Source organism: Nyctereutes procyonoides, unplaced genomic scaffold (assembly GCF_905146905.1).
Source record: "Nyctereutes procyonoides isolate TBG_1078 unplaced genomic scaffold, NYPRO_anot_genome, whole genome shotgun sequence".
Classification (NCBI taxonomy): Eukaryota; Metazoa; Chordata; class Mammalia; order Carnivora; family Canidae; genus Nyctereutes; species Nyctereutes procyonoides.
In genome coordinates, this window is record NW_026575024.1 from 3,930,277 (window position 1) to 3,952,395 (window position 22,119).

A 22,119-nucleotide genomic window follows, 5' to 3' on the forward strand; every position below is an offset into this window, starting at 1 on the left:
CCCCGCCCTCCTCCCCTTCCACCACCCCTAGTTTGTTTCCCAGAGTTAGGAGTCTTTCATGTTCTGTCTCCCTTTCTGATACTTCCCACTCATTTTCTCTCCTTTCCCCTTTATTCCCTTTCACTATTTTTTATATTCCCCAAATGAATGAGACCATATAATGTTTGTCCTTCTCCGATTGACTTATTTCACTCAGCATAATACATGAGGCCAGTTCCTTAACAACTCTTGCCTCAGCTTTTTTTTTTTAAGATTTTACTTATTTATTCATGAGAGACACAGAGAGAGAGAGAGAGAGAGAGAGAGAGAGAGGCAGAGACACAGGAGGAGGGAGAAGCAGGCCCCATGCAGGGAGCCTGACGCAGGACTCGATCCCAGAACCCCAGGATCACACCCTGGGCCAAAGGCAGGCGCTAAACCACTGAACCACCCAGGGATCCCCCTTGCCTCGGTTTCTGGTTGTGAAATGGAAATCATAATGCTAAGCTCCAGATACTTGTGTCCCCCCAAAATTCTTATGTTGAAACCTAACCCCTAAGGGAACAATATTAGGAGGTGAGGCCTTGGAGAGTGACTGGGTCTTGAAGGTGGAGTCCTCAGGAGGGGGATGCGTAGCCTCACAAAAGAGGCTCCAGAGAGCTCCCCTGATCCTTTCCAGCCTGTGAGGACACAGCGAGAAGCCTGTTTGCAATGTAAGAAGAGGGGTTTCTCCAGAACACAGCCCGGCTGGTGCCTTGATCTTGAACTTCCCCGCCTCTGGAACTGGGAAGCAATCTTCTGCTGTTCACAAGCATCCCGTTGATGGTATTTCATCACAGCAGCCCAAGCGGACTGAGACAGAGACTGGCATCCGCCACTAGGGGCTGTTGAGAGAAATAAATTGGGAATTACATGTAAAGAGGTAAAGTGGTTGAACAGAGTCGGCCATGGTATGCGGTCTGTGATGTTGCCAGTACTCCTATCCCAAATCACACAGCTTCCAAGGAGGTTGATGTGCAAAAGTCAGAGAACTGTCTGTTGGATTTCCCTTTTTTTTTTAAGATTTAATTTATTCATGGGAGACACAGAGAGGGAGGCAGAGACACAGGCAGAGGGAGAAGCAGGCTCGTGTGGGGACCCCGATGTGAGATTCAATCCCAGGACCCCGGCATCACGCCCTGAGCCAAACACAGACGCTCAACCCCGGAGTCACCGAGGTGCCCCTGTCCACTGGATTTCCAATGGGAAGTGCCTGGTGACCTACCAAGGGCAACTGATTTGAATGGTGGTAAAAACCAAAACCCGCCCGCTCAGTGAGAGTGTGGGCGCAGGGAGGAAGTGAGGATCTCCAATTTCATTTGATGCCTGTGGTTCCTTTAAACCTCAGATCAGAAGCGCTCTCTGGGCACCTGCCTTATCTGCACACTTTGCGGCACACGAATTGAGCATCTGCAACTCACCCAAGCACCCAGAGCAATAACATTCCACAACACCTGGTGAACGCCACCAGAGAAGCCATGAGCCAGGAGAGGGCCAGGAGAGCGTAGAGGACAAACAACGGGGACTTCAGGCGTGTACACCTGCAGATAAGAAGATGAGGAAGTTAGAGGCGAGGAAAATGAAAGAGAAGGAGGAAGGAGAAGTGTGGCTCCAAAGCTGAGTCCCAGCTCTCTGGTCTCTCGGTGGGCTCGGCCTCTTATGCACGGTGCATCTCAGGAAAGACTTAACACGCTGAGAAATGAATACCTTTTTATTTGTAAATAATTTTGCTTTTACATAAAACCACAAGAATAGTACAGAATTCCCAATATCCTTCCCCCCACCTGGCAAGTTACTAACCTTTTGCAGCATCCACTTTATCAGTCTCTGTCCATCAGAGCCATCTGAGGGTAAAGCGTATACACCGTATCCCTCTATCCCTGAACACCCCCATGCACATTTTCTAAGAGAAGGGACATTCTCCAGTATAATGACAATACAGTTATTACATTCAGGGAATTCCACATTAATAACATACTCTAATCTTCAGTTAGAAGGAGAAGTGAAAGACGCGGTGGAAATCAGGATGAGGAATGCGCTGTCGCTCCATATTCCGGTTTCACCAACTGTCTCAGCAATGTTTTTACAAGCAACTTTTTCCTGGCCCCGTATCCAATCCAATATCATGCCTTGCATCTAATGATGATATTGGACTGGATACCGGGTTATCCAGAAATAACAAACTTTCTCCTTATGAACCAGAACATGGACTTCAGCACTAAATACGCACCGGCCAGGTTCAAAGATGCTGGGAATGTAATTTAAATTAAGGTATCTTAGGAAGTAGTAGGGATGACCATGAGCTGCCATCTTACACCTGCGAGAATGGCTGGACTCAAAAACGTAAGAAACAACAAGTGGGAAGACTGGGTGGCTCAGTGGTTGAACATCTGCCTTTGGTTCAAGTCATGATCCTGGGGTTCTGGGATCAAGTCCTATATCAGGCTCCCCAAAGGGAGCCTGCTTCTCCCTCTGCCTATGTCTCTGCTTTTCTCTATATATGTCTCTCACGATTAAATAAATGAAATCTTAAAAAAAAAAAAAAAAAGAGGGCAGCCCAGGTAGCTCAATGGTTTAGCGCCACCTTCAGCCCAGGGCATAATCCTGGGGACCTGGGATTGAGTCCCACATTGGGCTCCCAGCATGGAGCCTGCTTCTCCCTCTGCCTGTGTCTCTGCCTCTCTCTCTCCTTGTGTGTCTCTCATGAATACATAAACAAAATTTAAAAATAAAGAAATTTAGTTAAAGAAAAAGAAACAGAAACATTAAGTGTGGGCGAGGATGTGGAGAAAAAGGAACCCTCGTGCACTGTTGCTGGGAATGCAAACTGGTGCAGTCACTGTGGTAAACAGTACGGAGGGTCCTCAAAAAAAAAAAAAATAAAGCTAGAAATACCATATGATCCAGTATTTCCAGTAATGGGTGTTTACCTAAAGAAAACAAAAACACTAATTTGGAAAGATATATGCACCCCTGTGTTTATCACAACATTATTTCCAATAGCCAAGGTATGGAAGCAGCCCAAATGTCCATTGGTAGATGAAAGAATAAAGAAGACATGGTATATATAATATATATGTGAACTCTACTCAGCCATAAAAAAGAATGAAATCTTGCCATTTGCAATGACGTAGATGAATCTAGAAGGCATAATGCTGAGTGAAATAAGTCAGGCAAAGACTGCTACCATATGATTTCATTCATATGTCAAACTTAAGAAACAAACGAAGAAAAATAACAAACAACAACAACAAAAACCAGACTCTTAAATAGAGAATGCAAATGAGTGATTGCCTAGGGGAGGGGGTGTGAAATAGGGAAAGAAGATTAAGAAGTACAAATTTTCGGTTACAAAACAAGTAACAGAGATGAAAAGCACAGCATAGGGAATATAGTCAGTAAGACTGTAAACATGTTCGGTGGCAGACGGTGCTGCACGTACCAAGGTGAGCACTGAGTCATGTATAGAATTCTTGAATGGTTATGTTGTATGCCTGAAACTAAATAACTGTATGTTCATTATAATTCAATTTAAAATAAAAAGAAAGAGTCTGGAGTAAAAGAAGAAGAAGAAGAAGAAGAATGTTAAGGAAGGGCTGAAAAGGGACGCCTGCGTGGCTCAGTGGCTGAGTGTCTGCCTTTGGCTCAGGGCGTGATCCTGGGGTCCCGGGATCAAGTCCCACATTGGGCTCCCTGCATGAAGCCTGCTTCTCCCTCTGCCTGTGTCTCTGCCTCTCTCTCTCTCTCTGTCTCTCATGAATAAATAAATAAAAATCTTAAAAAAAAAAAAAAGGAAGGGCTGAGAAGGTGAAAAGAGGCACCAAAGGTATAAGTGAGCCTCTAGTGCTTTTAATCTGTTGCAAGCACAGAAGACGGTGCATGTCCATCCTTCGGAAGGTGCCTTAGATAACTCCTCTCTTCAGGTAGATGCTATTCCCTGATGTCATCGAGTGATCTCTGTTCAGGTGCCACAGAGAGATTAGGGAAACAGAGCCGAGATGATAGTCTAAGGGAGATGACAAACTACAGATCGATCATTTCAACACAAAGTGGTAAGTGACATGGATGCCAAGACCTCTATGCACGCCTGCAGAATTGTTGTGTGCTGCTGATTTATTTTATTTTATTCTAGATACTCAGAAACCTGAAAGCTCTTTGCATGAGTCTCAAGGTGTCAGTTCTATTAACTGTTTTACCCCATAGAACACTCACTTCTCCTTGTAGACTTGCAAGAAGATTCTCTCCATCACCTACCCAGCTGTGTGTCCTAATAACCCTATAAGAGCCCAAATTTCTCTCTTCTTTAGGCCTTTTTTGGTGAAATCTCCCTCTTTGTATCAATTCCATTTGGATCAGGTTCTTTGAGTTTCAAAAATCTAGACCTATTCCACCTAGCTCAAATAGAGAGGGCAAATAGCGGTGCAGCCCCCTCAACAGCAGTGGAATGCCAGAGAACATCCTAGGACAGCTGCATCATGGAACTGGATGGCTCCAAAGAGCAATATGAACTATAGGAGTCGAGGGTGGGTGTCCAAAAGCACAGACTGGTGGCCAGAGCAGGGTCATACTAGGGTGCAAACTGCAGTTTCATTGTTTAAATGATTTTCCTTTATCTCTTGAGAAACCAGAAAATCATTAGTAATGCTTTGCTTTTAGAGAAAAACATTATTAAAGAAATAGATCAGCCCATGTCCTATATTTTTTAGATTGCACACGAGTAACTGAATATGTCGGAATGTATCTCATGGTGGAATTTACCTCTGCCTTCTTTGAAGGGTGTGCTCTCTTGGTGAATCATCAGGACGAAAGAAGCTGACTTCTGATGCACCTACTGGCCAGGTCCACTCACCTGAAACCAGTGTTACCCTGCAGCAAGGTGCCAGGGAAAAATAAATTAAAAATATAAAATATCAACACTCTGCATGTTAAATAGCGTCCATATGAATAATATAATAGGGTATCATTTACCCTAGCATTATTTGTTAGATGTTTTACAGTAATTTTTCAGAAAACTAAAGTTTGTAGTATGAAAACAAAACTTAACAAATAACTAGCATTAGGGGAGGATTAACCTTGAAAGGGCATGAGAAAAACTTGTCGTGGGAAAGAAAATGTTACATCTTGACTGTGGTCCTGGCTACATGACTACATATATTTGTCAAAAGTCATAGCACTAAATACTTTTACAGAGTGAATTTTACGATACACAAGTTAAACCTCAAGAAACCTGACTCTTAAAAAGGTGGGGGGTGGGGAATAGGACAGTATGAAATTGCGAAGAAGGTGAAAAGACAACCTACACAATGAGGGGAAATATTTTGAAATCCTGTATCTGATAAGAGTCAAGCATCGAGAATATATAAAGAATTTTTGCAACTACAAAAAGACAACTAAGTTTAAAAATGGGGGAAAAAAAGGAAAATAAATAAATAAATAAATAAATAAATAAATAAATAAATAAATGGGGGAAAACTCGTAGTCCCTAAAAAAATTAAACACAGAATGACCACATGACCCAGCAATTCCACTCCTAGGTATGCACGTGAAAGAATTGAAAACAGGGGCTTAAACAAAACTTTGTACGTGAAGAGGAGTGACAAATACCAGCTTCTAGTTATGGAATGAATAAGTCACGGGAATAAAAGGTGCAGCATAGAGAATATGGTCAATGGTATTGTCACAGCTTTGCAAGGCGGCACTATGGTGAGCATATGGAGAGAGCATACAGCATTGTCGACTCACTATGGTGTGTGCTCAACACATGTGACACTGTCAACTAGACTCAAACAAATAAATAAAATATGTTTTTAAATAAAGTAAATAATTCACACATGAATTTTTATATCAGCACTATTCACAGCAGCCCACAGGTGGAAACAGCCCAAATACCCAGCGATAGGGGAATAGACACACAAAGTGTGTTGTATCCAAACAATGGAGTAATATCAGCCGTAAAAAGGCATGATGTCCTGACACATGCTCCAACATGAATGAACCTCCAAAAGATGCTGAGTAAAAAAATCCAGGCACAAAAGTCACATATTATTTGATTCCATTTGTATGAAATGTTCAGAATTTTATTAATTTTTAAGATTATTTATTTGAGAGAGAGAGAGAGAGAGAGATGGAGCATGAGAAGGAGGGGCAGAGGCAGAGGAAGAGAGAATTTCAAGCAGACTCCACGCTGAGCATGGGGGCCAATGTAGGACTCGATCTCACGACCCTGAGATCAAGACTTGAGCCGAAGCCCAGAGTCAACCCTTAACCAGCTCTGCCACCCAGGGGCCCTTCCAGACTTTTAAATAACCATAAAGACAGAATACAATTGTGGTTGCCAAGCCTGGAGGGAATGAAAAATGAAGAGTGACTATTTGATGGGCATGGGGTTTCTTCTGGGGATGATGACAATGTTTTGGAACTAAGTGGCATGGTGGTTGCACAGCACTGTGAATGTACTATCACTGAATTACTCACTTTAACATGGTTAATCTTGTTATGTGAATTTCCACCTCAAAAGTAAAAAAAAAAATTTAAGGAAAATGATTAGCATTATTGATAAAAGTCTTTCCAAAATGTATTATGCTGCTCCCAGCTTTCTTTCTTGTAGCTTAAAGTCAAAAAATGTACTGGGAGACACCACGGGGGTGTCTATCGGAGCCCATTCCAGAATTCTGAGCTACCAGAGCAGGTCATCAATAACATGTTTGCCTGAGGACTCATGAGGCCTGTTGGGAGAAATAGTTAAAGGAATCTTGAGCCCTCAGTGCTGCCTGGGTCATGGAGGGAATGTCTCTTCAAGAAAGGGGACCAGAGGGGATCCCTGGGTGGCTCAGCGGTTTAGCGCCTGCCTTTGGCCCAGGGCACGATCCTGGAGTCCCGGGATCGAGTCTCGAGTCGGGCTCCCTGCATGGAGCCTGCTTCTCCCTCTGCCTGTGTCTCTGCCTCTCTCTCTCTCTATGTGACTATCATAAATATAAAAAAAAAATTATAAATAAATAAATCTTAAAAAAAAAAAAGAAAGGGGGCCAGATCCCCAACAGACACATGAAAAGATGCTCAACATCCCTGATGATCAGGGAAATGCAAATCAAAACTACAATGAGATACCACCTCACACCTGTGAATGGATAAAGTCAAAAACATAGGAAACGAGGTGTTGGCAAGGATGTGGAGAAAGGGGAACCCTCATGCCTGGTGGTGGGAGCGCAAACTGGTGCAGCCACTGAGGAAGAGTATGGAGGTTCCTCAAAAAGTTAAAAATAGAACGATCCTCTGATCCAGGAATTGCACTACTGGGTGTTACCCCCAAAAAATACAAAAATACTAATTCAAAGGGATATATACACCCTTAAGTTTATCATCACAGCATTATTTATAATAGTCAAATCATGGAAGCAGCCCAAGTGTCCATCAGAAGATGAATGAATAAAGAATAATTGGTGTAGTATACGATGGCATATTACTCAGGCAAAAAAAAAAAAAAGAATGAAATCTTGCCATTTGCAATGACATGGATGGAGGAGGGTATAATGCTAAGTGAAATGTATCAGAGAAAGGCAAATACCACATGATTTCACTCAAATGTGGAATTTAAGAAACAAAACAAATGAACAAAGACAAAAAGAGACCCAAAGAGGGACATCTGGGTGGCTCAGTGGTGGAGCATCTGCCTTTGGCTCAGGTAGTGATCCCAGGGTGCCAGGATCGAGTCCCACATCGGGCTCCTGCAGGGAGCCTGCTTCTCCTTCTGCCTCTCTCTCTCTCTCTGTCTCTCATGACTAAATAAATAAAATATTTTAAAGAGAGAGAGAGAGACCCAAAGAATAGACTCTTAACTCTAGAGAACACACTGCTGGTTCCCAGGGAAGGTGGGTGAGTGAGGGTGGGAGAAATAGGTAATGGGATGAAGGAGGGCACCTGCCATGATGAGCACCCGGTGATGTGTGGAAGTGCTGAATCTCTATATTACACACCTGAAACTAACACTGTTAACTATCCTGGAATTAAAATTCAAAACTTAAAAAAGAAAAAAGAAAGGGGACCCCCCAAAAAAAAGAAAGGGGACCAGATCCCCTAAAGCTTCTTACCATGTCTGTACATTCACGAGGCAAAACATCCTCCCTAAGCTTGAAAGCCTGAGCACTGACCCGACATCCAGATTGTGTTTTAAACTGCATTGTTTGTAAACCTTAATTAATTAGTTAGTTAATTGGGATGCTTGGCTGGCTCAGCAGTTGAGCTTCTGCCTTTGGCTCAGGGTGTGATCCCGGGGTCCCAGAATCGAGTCCACATCCGGCTCCCTGCATGGAGCCTGTGTTTCTCTCTCTCTCTCTCTCTCTCTCTCTCTCTCTCTCTCTCTCCATGAATAAATAAATAAAATCTTTTTAATTTTTTTATAAAATCTTTTTAAAAAATTAGTTAATTAATTAAAAACTGCAGTGGTTATGGTCCTAGACAGCACCCCTCAACTGCCCTCCGAGCTGACCCTTGGGAATTTGTTGCAAGTAACATGGTGAAAGGAATGAAAGAACTTTAAAAGCTGTGTCTCCTGTCGGGTGGTGAGCGAAGGTCCAGGAGAGCTCCAAAGCCAGATCACCCAAGGTGGGTGGAGAGAAACGCATGTGCTGCTAGAGGCAAAGCCAATCCCCAAGGCTGGCCTTGGGGCAGTGAGACAGAAGCTGTCACTGGTCCCCACTCTGCACTCTCTGAAGCAGAGAAGACACCACAAGAACGCCCCAGAACCAAGCCACCAAAAGCCTAATAAAGTGGGGAGACGCCAGGGGCCACAAAACCACATGGTCAGAATGACACCCAGCAAGCAGGCGGGAAGCCCAAGGCAAGCAGGGCCAAGTGGGAAGATCCACTTTTGCCCACAACCTTGGCTTACCCAAGGCTCTGGGGGTCCAGCGAAGTTAGAATCCCTCAAGACAAATTTCCCCCTAAAAGTGTCAGTTCATAGATTGTCAGCAGCCTGGAAAGAGAGCACCTCGTTAGACCTCTGGGCTGCACTTGCCCCTCTACGTTCAACTGGGATGAAGACTCCGGAGAAATGTCCACCCGTGCTGCTCAGCCCAGAGACGGGAAGAACAAATCAAGATTCAGAAGGCTTATCCCGGGGTCAAAGATGGACCAACATGAGGGAGAAGTGTAACAGGAGTGAACGTAAAGAGCTGGATTTCCTTATTGCTATCATTTTTTTAATCCAATGAAAGGGTAACAGGAGCTCGGGAAGTGGTGCAAAGTGCACCCCCACGGGCCAGGCCAGGCGTTGGGCTCCTCTGTGCTAGTCCTGCAAAGGAGCCACAGGAAGACCGAAGCCCGAGATCAGGGAGTCTGCTCAAGATCACGGGGTGCTGGTAGAGGCAAAGCTGACCTTGGTCCCCAGAACTCCAAAATACACTCTGCTGTTTTCCACCAACACGTCCCCATGGTGTGAGCCTGAACCAGAGCACAATTCGTGTCTGAAAGGGTTGGGGATCCACTTGACTCGAGGCTTTTAAAGCCGGTGTAGACTGAAGGCTACATCAATTAAAACACAGGGCCCCACGTTGAGGGGACATAATCATCCCAAAGGACATCAAGCATCCACTGGTGCGTGTGAGGGCCAGGCCTGAGGGGGAACCGAGAGCCTCAGAGCTGATTCATCACTTTCAGGGTGTCTCTAAAGTTTCTGAGTTGAATCCTAAATCCAGGAATCTTAACCGACTGGAACCGCCCCTGGGGAAATCTTAGAAACGAGGCGCCCCCTGGTGGCCCTCTTGACCAGGGACAATGGCCCATTCCAGAGCATTCTACTCAACACTGAAGTGCCCCACGCAATTCATTTCATCTCTTTTTTTAACTCATGGTTTAATCATTGAGGTTATTTTCCTCTTAACCCTGATAACCAACGTCTTATATTTCAGAGAATTTTATTATATACTTCTTGCAATTGCATCCCAAGTTCAAAAACTAGTAGCGCGACCTGTGGAATTAAAATTTTGGCTCTCCACCATGAGTTTCTCAGAAGAAAAATTTTTAAAAAGCAAGGGAACGCAACCCCATCTCCCACACAGCATAGGACTTTGCCTGCTTTATTTCAATTAACATTGTCGTGATGCCTTTGACAGGAACGTTTACTTCAGAGAAGGACACTTCCAAGGGAGGTTAATCACTTCCTCTAAGTATCCAGTGTCATCTTCGCAGCCCAAGTAGTATCTTATTATTTATATTACCCATTGTACGTCCTATTTATTCTCTGCCTCATTTATTTTTATGAAAATAACTTGCAGAGTATTTAGTTCTGATGAATGATTCTGCTTATTTGCTTTTGAGCATTGATCAGCCACAAGTTCTAAAACAAACATGTAATTTATTTTGAGTGCAGAAAAGTAAAGAGAAGCAAAATTAATTAATTTGCCAATTCACTACCATTGGTGAATCTTAAAGTACATATAAATCATCACGGTTCCGAGTAACTCTATAAGCCACGGGTCAGCAAACCTTTGCATAAAGGGCCAGGAAGGAAATAGTAGAGATTTTGCAGGCCTGAACATCTCTGCCACCGCTACTAAACTCCGCTGTTGCAGCATAAAAGCTTCCAAGACAATATGTAAGCAAATGCATATGGCTGTATTCCAATAAAACTTTATTTACAAAACCAAGTGGTGGGCCAGATTTGGCTTGCAGGCCGTAATCTGTTAATCCTGACTACAGTGACCAGGTTTTTTTTTCCCCCCATTGGTGCCTTCCATTTCAGGAAACACTTGTAGAATATACAAACTTAGAATGTCTCATGATAATATGGAGTTCACAATTCTATTCCTACCACACGAGTATTCATTTGGAGCTTTCTTGATTATTTATTTACAATATTTATAAAGAAATGAATTAAACCTTAAAGTTATGATTGCCTCTGAATAAGTCACATCAGTCACATACCTTGTCCTATGGTACCTGTCACCTTTATAATTTATTAGCAAAAATTTACCCATTTTTTGTTATTATCTGGCTAGCCTCTGAACAAACATTAAAATCATGAAACTATCATTCTCTTTTACTTATGGGGATCGTTACTTTCCCAGCCATAGTCTGGTCATCATTTCAAAGCTTAAGACAAATACATGTTTTTTATATTTTCATTCTAATGTCTGTCTTGTTCTATATAAAACCTCCTAAAGAATCATACAAATTTTATTAGAAGGCTTATAAGCTTTCTGGTTGATAAATGCTTACATTATTCACATTTAATTTAATTAGCAGTTTGAAGGAAGTGCTGTAAAATCAGATTTAGTGTTTTTATGCCATTTGAAATTTGTTTCCTATCCATTTCATAACACAAGGAATCAAGGATCTTATTTTTGAAAGATCTTATTTTTGATTCTGTGTATATAGCCAATTTTGATGTTTTAAAAAATGGTCTAGAGGATAAGACACCCCCCCCCAAAAAAAATCAAGATTTGTGTCTTTTGATTTACCTTTTTAATGTTAGGTTGGTGGATTTTTATCAGAATCTTCATTTATACAGGAAATTTTCATTTTGAACGATGCTTTTCCCTCATAATAGATCGAAATGTTGGGATCCCTGGGTGGCACAGCGGTTTGGCGCCTGCCTTTGGCCCAGGGCGCGATCCTGGAGACCCGGGATCGAATCCCACATCAGGCTCCCGGTGCATGGAGCCTGCTTCTCCCTCCGCCTGTGTCTCTGCCTCTCTCTCTCTCTCTCTCTCTCTCTCTCTCTCTCTCTCTGTGACTATCATAAATAAAAAAAATATTTAAAAAAATAGATCGAAATGTCTCTATTTTGGACTTAGGCACTGCAAAGAGACTCAATATCTTTATAAATCTTGCAGGTGGAGTAGGAAAGTAATTTGTGTCTCAAGTAGATTCATTTTTGATGCAACTATGCCTCACTCTGTGCCCAGGAACGTTCCATCTCACTACTCTTGGACCTGAGAGCTTTCAACTGTGGTACAATGATCCCACTAGGGATCCAGAAGACACCAGCGTAGAATATCTTGTTCCAAGGGTTCTGGTTTTCAGCATCAATGATACTTCACCAGGAGAAACTTGAAAGTGAAGTGAATAGAAAAAAAGTGAAGAGAAAAAGGTAGTTTGCTCCATATATGAGTAAACCTAATGTTACAACACAGGCCTCTACTCCCACAATAGGTTAGAATTATATTTTCATCCTATGTCCATAACTTCTAAAGCTGATTATGCAGCCCATGAATGTCCTATAGAAGGAAAAGAGTTCTGGAACTTACCATCTTTGCATCTCTACACGGCAACTATTCTTTGGTTTCCTAGAGTTAAATGAGGGTGATTGGTTAGTCAACTCAGTATTTCAAGGGAAGCCAAAAAGGAAGGTTAAAATCTAATGAGAAGCTGGCATTTAGGGGCACCTGAGTGGCTCAGTGGCGGAAAAACTGCCTTTGGCTCAGGTCGTCATCCCGGGGTCCTGGGATTGAGTCCCACATCGGGCTCCCCACAGGGAACCTGCTTCCCCCTCTGCCTGTGTCACTGCCTCTGTGTGTCTCTCATGAATAAATAAGTAAAATCTTAAAAGAAGAAGAAGAAGCTGGCATTTGTCATACCCATTAAGTCTCAGTATCTATAATTAATTTCATAACCAGCAAAAGGCATGGGTGCCACCAAGAGACCCAATAATGTCTGCCATAGAAGACGCAGATAAAACTCTACCAGTTGGTTTTTTCTGCTTTTCAGCCATTAGAGCAAAGATTTTTCCACTTCCTTTTGCAATGCCTTACAAATGTAGAGTCAGATGAAATGATATATTGCCCAGAAAGGAACATTAAAAATTGTAGCTGTTTCATTTGGGTTTTGGGGTTTTTTTTTAATAGTATGAAACCTGTTGGGTGCACAGCTGCAAATCCACATGTTCCAGCAGGGCTGGATGCTTCTTCAGGCCACAATCTCTGCCAACACTCATCTGGAAATCCAGCCAGGGCCTCAGCCCCTCTTCTCTCGGGGCGGGTATTGGTTTTGGCTGAGATTTGGCACCATCTAGCCAGTTTCCAGCATCGCAGGTGAAGCAATTAATGTACATTTCTTTAAAACATGGAATTTTAAATGATTTTAATGAAGAAATATACCCCCTGAGCCTCAGTATTGTCCAGACTCCCATTTCCACCCCGCCTTCACGACGTTTGCCATGTCCCTATATCATCTCTCCCACTAGTCACTTTACATTTTCCCCACAGCAGACTTATTGATTTTTCCTAAATAAATTCATTTTAAAAGGAAACTCCCTGAATAGAAAAAAACAAGTTCCACTCACCTGGAGCAGAGAGCTGCCGAGTGAGATGCCTAAGTAACTGTGGGGTGTCCATGCCCACAGAATCCACTGTGAACTTTTCCTACTCTTCTCCCCTCCCGCCTTGCCCCAGATCACACTGTCTGGGGTTCAACAAAGATGAAAACACCGCGGGATCCCTGGGTGGCTCAGCGGTTTGGTGCCTGCCTTTGGCCTAGGGCGTAATCCTGGAGTCCCAGGATCGAATCCCACGTCGGGCTCCCAGCATGGAGACTGCTTCTCCCTCCTCCTGTGTCTCTGCCTCTGTCTCTCTCTCTCTCTCTCTCTCTCTATGTCTATCATAAATAAGTAAATAAATCTTTAAAAAAAAAAAAGATGAAAACTCCCCATCATTCTGATTAGAAGCCACCATTCGAGTGATTCTCTGGGGTGGGCAACGGTCTGATGGTGACACCAGGGCCCTCATCGCGGCTCTGGGCTGCCTTTGGTCGCAGGGCCCCTGAAGTCCCAGCCAGCGTTCTGGAAAGCCTGCTCCATTTGCCCTATTGAGGGGCCACGTCCTCCCTCCACCTCGGCCGAGCGCCATCCTGGGGCCCCAGCCCCCCGTAGGCCTGCAGCCTCTCTGTGACTCTGCTCGCCCCAGCACCTCTGTCCTGACCTTGTCATGGTCTAAAATACTCTCCCCACCAATTTCCTCCCCACTTGGAAACAAGTTCACACATGCCCTGCACCCCAAGCCTCTTGTAGAGAGAAGTCAGACACGGGGCCTCCAAAGCCTGGTCGCAGTCTCAGCCCAGCCCTCCCCACCTGACCGAGGCGTTCCCAGGAAGACTCCCCCCTTCCTAAATACCAAGTGCCCTGGCCTAACCTCTTTTGATCACTTGACCCTGGGAGCGGTGTCCTCCCGAAGCACTCTCGGTTGGCTGAATGTTTAGGAAGGAACTCGGGGAGGAAGTCCCCGAGGACCTACCTTCCTCCTCACCATTCTCCTCTCCCCTCTCACCCTTGGCAAGCAGGTGTGACCTCCAGGAGTCACTACGTGTGCCCTCAAGCAAGTTATTGAAATCCCTTGGACTTCAATTTTCTCATCTAGAAAGTGAGGACAATGGTGGATAGATCGATGGACCTTTCCAAGGGGGGAACCATTCGGTGCGTGCACAGCGCTTGGAACAGTGCTCAGAATGTGGTAGGTGTTCAGTGTCAGTTCACAGCCATCTGCCATTTGGTAACGTGCAAGCCTGCACAGCCAGCGCTTGACCCTGGGGGAGTCTCTAGTGTGCATTTCCAGATTCACTCAGGCTCCTCCTCGAGCTGATACTCAAGCGCCTGCTGTATGCCATTGCTGTTCCTGGCACCAGGCGTCCCACGGGTGACCCAAGGGCGAGACCAGGGGCTATCAGTGCACCAGGCACTGGGCTCCTGGCCTGGACTATGGTGGCTCCTCCTCAAAGCCTCGTTAAGGGGGCAGATATCAGGCTCCGCTCATAAAAATGAAAACCAGATGTGATCAAAGGAGGACCTTCATGATAACGATTAGTAACATCTAGACAAATAATTGCAGATACAGACAGAAGCTTAAAGTTACTCTGGAGTGACCCTGTACAGGCAGAAAAACTGAAATTTTCAAAATGCATCGAAAGAGTTCATTCTGTGATAAAATAATGTAGTCTTTGGTTTAGTAATGCTATTGCTGGTCATGTGGTTTCTCTGTGTTATGCTTGCATTTTTATCGAGTTTTCTTAAAGCATGAAAATGTAGATATTTTCATTCGGGTGGCTTTCTTCAAATGGCAATGTGAAAACAGTGGAACAATGGTAAATAAAATGTCATATTTTATTTCATCCTGGTTAAATTGATCACATTTTTATATACTTCGTGAATAAGAGAACAAGCTGTCTTAATGATGTTAAGTAAATTATATCTTTATTAAAGGAATATTTAAATGCAGTATGTGGGTTTATTTTCTTAATGTGATATTTCTGGTAAGCATATTTCTTTTGAGTGCATTCAAAAGTCATGTAACGCAATTGTGTTACCGTAATCGCCTCAATATCATCTCAACTAAAAGGTTTAAGTCTTTGAGCAGAAGCACAGTGGAGCACTCTGGAGATCCTAACTCGTTTGTTCAGCACAATATATCCGGCTTTTCACTGTGCTGTGATGTTTCACGGGACATAATTTGCTCAGTAATACAAATGAGCTTATGGAAAAATTATTCTGGGCATTCCTGGGTTGTATGGCGGCGCTCTGTGACTCCTGGACTTAATCCTAATGTTTGACTCCTGTTTTTATTATATTACCTGTACATTTTTTTTCTTCTAAACAGCTTAAACAGTCTTTCTTTTCTTTAATTAAGTAAGCTCTGCGCCCAGCGTAGGGCTTGAACTCATGACCCCAAGATCAAGAATCACATGCTCCAGCGACTGAGCCAGCCGGGCGCCCCTGGACATTTTTTCCTTAATACGAAGTATTACACACTATTTATGAGATATTTGGAAATACAGATAAGAAAAGAGTTAAATCAACCATAATCCTACCACATAATCCCCTAAATCCACCAAGAACCATCGCTGTTAGTGGTTTTGTGTATAATCATATAGACATATATATGCACAAGTACAATTAATTCCTATATCTACTATTTTCTTACCTACTTTTACACTTTTTTCCCCACTAAATAGATCGTGAACATTTTCCCTTAGCATGAGAGATTTTTCTCCATCACCATTCTTTTTATACTGAGGAAAAATTCACATAACATAAAGTTAACAGTTAACCTCTTGAAAGTGAGCAGTTCAGGGGCATTTAATACAAGACAATGCAGGGTGCAGTCATCCCCTCTGGTTCCAAACCATTCTCATTACCCTAAAGGAAACACTGGACCTTTGATCCGTCACACACACACACACCCCACCCCGTTCCCTCTTTCTGCCAGCCCCTGGTAACCAACTGGTCTGTTTTCTATGTCTGTGGACTTACCTATTCCAGATATTTCATGAAAACAGAATCACTCAATGCGCGACCTTTTGTGTCCGGCTGCTTGCACAGAGTGTCATGTTTTTCAGGTTCATCCCCGTTGTAGCATGTGTCGTTCCTTTTGACAGCTGAACAGTATCCCGTTGTAGGGCTAGACCACGTTTTGTGTGTCCATTCTTCTGCTGTTAAACATTTGGGTTGCTTTCCCCTTTGGGCAATTGTGAGCAATACTGCTAGGACCAAGCATAGAATAACATAGAATTGTTGGGTTGTACAGTAATTCTACGTTTAACTTTTTAAAAAACCACCCAACTGTTTTCTACGGTGGCTAACCCATTGTACATTCCCACCGGCAATATCTGAAGATTCCAGTTTCTCCAGCCCTTGCTCTGATGGTGGACACTTAATTAATAATTTTCCACTTTTATAAACAATGCTGGAGTGAATAACCCCCTGGCACAATCTTCACACAAATTCATTATTATGTCTTGAATATACATCCCTCAAAGTGGACTCCTTGGAGCAAAAATAAAGCTAAGGATTTAGACATGTATCGACAAATTGCCTTCAAGAAATTTTGACTCAAATTTACACTTCCTGTCATATCTGACCTTTTCTAAGTCACTCATTCCTGCTAAAATATGTAATAGGCTTTAAAAAAAAAAAACAAAAACCTCACTACCTGCATTAAAACCTGCCAGAACTGAGCCTACATAAATCTTTGTCATTTATTTGCACATGTGGATTTTTCTCTACCATTTGGCTAAAAAGGACAACCAGCTTGCACTTTAAAATGTATTTGAGCAATATTAAACTTCTCAAATGTACATGAAAAGCCCTTTTACGAGACAGCTCAATTTACAAACAGTCAAAGGTAACCATCGGGTTGTTCAGTCTAATGATTTGACTCATTGCTTTGATTAAATCCTAAGACTAGGCATTTCGTTTGTACAGTCCAATTGCCACTCCCTGAAAATTTATTGTTCCTATTCCTTTGAGACACCTGTTCTTCCCTCTGCCGTGTGACCATCAAACGTCAGGCTGCTTTAATCTTTTGTTAAGATGATGACAGTTTATGTGCGTATCACCATTAGGGCCATAGAGTGCCTTTTTGGTGATGGTCTAATTTCCCTTTATGGAATGTAAAGTACGATTACTCATGGTATTGATGACTTGCGTCACTATTTACCAAAGAAATACCATCTCGTGCGCCTTGGAAGTCCTACATATAATTAGAATTTGAAGAAAAATATATCCTATGAGCAAGATGAATGGCAATTTCAATTTTTTAAGTATTTGCTTTTGTTATTTCTAGGATATGATGAATAAATCACACCGTGGGAATTTGGATGTACCCACTTCCAAAAAAAAACTTAACCCTGAATTGGTGGTATTTTTTACAGCATGTTATTTTATCTGAATAGTGTTCAATCTTTCTGGGACATGACTTAAAACCGATATGGCATAAATAAGATAAGGCCCTATTTTGAAAGGAAAGGGTCACTGGGGTTCCAGGAGTGCGCAGAGGCACAGAGTCAAGCGAACTATTTAGAAACATTAAAATAACGAATTCACAAAGACTGCGAGAAAGTGAAAGGTATTAAGGGGGAGTTTTTAACCTAGATGCAAGTCACAGACAATCATTATGATCCTAATGAGCGAATCATTTCTGCCCTAGGGAGAGAATTTTTTATTTTGTGTGAGAAAACAAAATGATTTATAACTCATGCTCCCAATATATGAACACGCTTTGGGATGTATCCACTTAAGAGTGTCACAGATGGTCTTTATCTCCCAGTGTGAACCAGGTAGAGGCATCACATACGAGAGCATTTATTACACAGCTCATCAGTTTCAACTACTGGGACCTAATTAATAACTCTCTAGTTAATAACTAATTTTCTGATTTCTATTCTAAAACAGTTCCCTCCTTATTAGTATTGAAATAAAGAACAACTTTGACTCTTTATATTTCAGTTTCATTAAATGTTTCAAGTTTCTAGGATTTTGTATTGTTAATGCAGAATCTGTCACTTATATTAAATTGTTACTTAAGCTGTTTCTACTCACACAAACCATTTAGATTTTTTTTTTTTTAGATAAATGTATTCAGAAAAAGCTCACATGTTTTTGAAGAGTTGGTTCGACTTGCTTTAAAAAAACATGGTGGATAAAATCAAAATTTCCTCCCTAACCTAATGGACACTGCTGTACCCACTGCCCTCTCGTCCCCCTCCTCCTCCTCCTCCTCCTCGTGCTCTTCCTCCTTTCTCCCCTTTTCTTCTCTTCCTCTCTTCTTCTCCTTCTCCCCTCTTCCTCCTGATTTTCCTACTGCAGCTCCTCCTCCTCCTGCTCCTCCTGTCCTTCCTCCTTCCTCCCTCTCTTCCTCCCTCCACTTCTCCACTCTGATAACACCCTTCATATCTTGGTGAAATTCTCCATTGTGAGGTCCCTGCCTCCCAGAAAGGAACTGAGGCAGGATGCAGACGTGCTCCCCTCCCTATTTCCCAGGAGCCAAGATACAGCACACACCTAGTCCCAGCTGACTGACCGTTCCTGTCCATGGATTTCCATTTTTAGGGAGTGACCCTAAGTAACAGGTTGTTAGGCACGAGGGCAGCAGTTAGGAGCCAAGGGGTGGCAATGGCAGGTGCACAGACAGACAAGTGTCAGTGGGGGAGGCCCAGTCGGATGTTCCTTGTAGTGTGATCTCGGTGTTCTTGGCTTCCCGCTCCTGCACTTCTTGCTCACTTGCCAAGACTGTTTTTGCCAGCCTTCTCCGTGGTTCTGTGCACTGTTGATGTCCTTCCCATAAATTCCTCTTCTTTGAAGTTAATCAGAATCGATTTCTGTAGTTGGTAATCAGAACTCTTGATTGATCTGGTGCATATCTCTGCTTAAACTTGAGATACAAATTTTGGGCTTATCACTGATTGAATCTATTAATAGAGAATAAATTTGAAATTCAAATTCAATAAGTATTTGTTGAGGAATCATTCTGTTTAAGGTATTATTCTAAGGAATAAAGAAAGGCTAAAGATATCGTCAATTTTTTTTTCTTCGAACCCAAAATCTAGTGAGGATACGTACCTCTGTTCACACTACAGGGCAGACCACACAGTCCTACAGCTGAGGTAGAAACCAAACCTATGGGCCTGCAGGAAAGACAACGTCACTCCCCCCTTGACTGACCCAGACTCCAGGGAGGAGATGAAGCCTGAGTTGGACCGCACCTCTGCAGGTGTATCAGAAACTATCACCATATTTTCTTGTCTGGGATAACCCATGAGCTCTCAGCACATCACCATCCTAGATAAGAAAATGTGGTGAAGCCATGAAAATATCAATGATTCTATTAAATATATATATATATATTTAATTCCATTAAAACATAATTTAATGATATCCATTAAAATATATATATCAATGATTCCATTAAAAACATATTTAATATCAATAATTCCATCAATACATATATACTTAACTGGTTTACAGATAGATCTTTCTCACCATGGGATGAAGGTTGAATGGACCATTCTTGTGCCATTAACTCTTTTTTCCAGGTAGCATTGACATTATTTTGAAAGTTCTCGGAATCTCCCAAAATCTAAACACTCTTTGCCAAGCTTTATCAGCTCCAAAACATAAAATAATAACACTTTAAAACACATAAATAAAAGAATCAGAATATATAAAACATGAGTTTGGTTACAACTGTCCTGTACTCTTGGGCCATATACATCTCATTCCAGCTGACCACATTTCAACAAGGTAAAAATGAAGCCATTTCTTTACTTAACTTCCTATAACAAAGGATAGAAATAGTTTGGAATAACTTGCAAATCGTTACCATATGTCACATAGACCAAGAGGAGATACTTGATATTCTCTAATCAAAATTTTGAAATTCTGTATTTAAAATTTACTTGCTTGGAAAAACTTAGATTTCTTTTGTAGGAATAAAAAAGTAACATTTAAATGTTTGCTTTAAAGAAGATCCCTCCCCCCAACTGAGAATGGGTATGCGAATCCAGACACAAGGTAAAATGATAGAAAGCAGGACCTGGGAGTCACAAAGACCCGGGTTCTAACCCAAGTGTCTCCACTTACTAGCCATGTGAACTTCCCACTTTACAGATGGCAAAGCTGAGGCTCAGAAGGGTCAGGGGCCTACCGGCTGGCAGATGGAGAGGCCCAGCAGAAACCAAAGCAGTCTGACCCAGATCCTATGGTCCACCCATATGATAGTCACAACGGTGCTGGAGCTTGCTTCTGACTTGTGTACTCCTATTGGGTTTAAAGGATAAAGGGACAAAGTGAGACTGCCCACTACCCCTGTGACATTTTACACAGTGTAACTGGAAAAAAATAGCCACATTGGGGGGGGGGGATAGTCCTCCTCTTTTCTTCAACTGTGGCCTCCAGTTCTCCCGAGCTCAGTTATGGCACTGCCAGTAGCACAAGTCAGAACGCTGCACCATCCCTGATGCCTCCCTCACCCCCAGGGCAGCTGTGTACAGGTGTTCAAGTCGTGCACTGCACCACATCTAAAGAGATGCCACTCACATTGTGGAGTAACTTACATAAGAACAAGCAGGTGGCACAGAGATTCCAGGTCTACCAGGCAACTTGTGGCACAGCAAAGGATAGATCCCTCCTGGGAAAGCACACACCTGCACACGCTAAGGGGCATGTGTACACACATACCCTCTCAGGGCTGCTCTCAACCCTACTGCACTTGGCACCCCACACCCTCACCTGACTTGAGTCTGACTTGGCGTCCTCCTGAGGAGCAGAGGGAGATGGGGGGATAAGAAGGAGAAGAAGAGAGAACAGGGTTCCTGCTGACTCGGACCCCCTAGGTCCTCACACAGCCTCGGGCCTCCAACTTCCACTTCCTTCCCTGAAAATGCCTCCTCCTGCTGGCAGGAGGCCAGATCTGCTCCATCCTTCAGATCTCAGGGTAAGTGTCACCTCCTCAGGTGCCCAACCCGATCTGCGCCAATGAGCATCCCCCTCGCCCTCCACCCCCTCGCTTCCCCCCTGACCCTTCATGCCCTGCAATTAACGAAGGACTTGCTTATTCTGAAACTTTCTCTCCTGCTACCCGAGTGCACTCTGTAATGCCAGGTGCCATTTCGTTTTTATTCTACGCTCTCATTGGCACATAGTGGGTTCTAGGCAATTACTGACCCAATGTACAGATGATGGTATTAGAACTCTAGAAGACTAGAAGAATCAGATCTTAGGAGATGCTTACCACTCCTCAGGACTTTGCAGTTCCTCCCCCAGAAGTTTCCTTTGGGGGAAAAAGTAATGGGTGCTCTCCTCACAAGGCCAAAGGGTTTATAATGACAGTGAAGCTCAAGGATATGAATACAGGACTTGAAATAAAAGCTAACCTGCTAACCTCCCTCCACGAGTCTCTCTCCTCTTTTAGAAATGAAGACAAAATGCAAAGAGTCCTCAGTCTGTTTCTGAAGTGCTCCCCTTTGAAGTTCTGTTGTGCAAGTAATATCTCCATCTTCCATACTGGCAGAGGGAGCTGCGACGGAGGGGGTCTGACATTCCGTAAAGGTGTTGCAAATTAGTAAGTAGAACACGGTTGCGAGCTGGTAAGTGTGAATCAGTCTCAATTATTTAGGGCTCTATTTTTCTGTTCTGAGACCCTCTCCTTGAAAAGACACCAAAGTGAAAAATCCAATCCATTGTACAATCTCCTCGGGCTCTGTGGGAGCAGGAAGAGATGAAACAAATAATATCGACATTTCTCACACCTTGTTTTTTAAGAAATACAGTATTCTTCAATTATCCAAAATGTCTCGAATGTACTTGGAGAATAAATGAGGCCATTTTCAAAATTATAGGTG

The 22,119-nt window shown here is 42.9% G+C and overlaps 1 long non-coding RNA gene across 1 annotated transcript; it reads right to left on the minus strand.

Annotated features, from left to right (window-relative positions):
* Positions 1–1,525: 1,525 nt before the first annotated feature.
* On the minus strand, positions 1,526–19,112 carry LOC129498438 (uncharacterized). Its single transcript, XR_008662127.1, has 3 exons — positions 18,782–19,112; positions 16,253–16,479; positions 1,526–1,559 (listed from the first exon to the last, which is right to left on the minus strand). It is a non-coding gene; the product is annotated as an uncharacterized LOC129498438 (long non-coding RNA).
* Between the last annotated feature and the right edge of the window lie 3,007 nt (positions 19,113–22,119).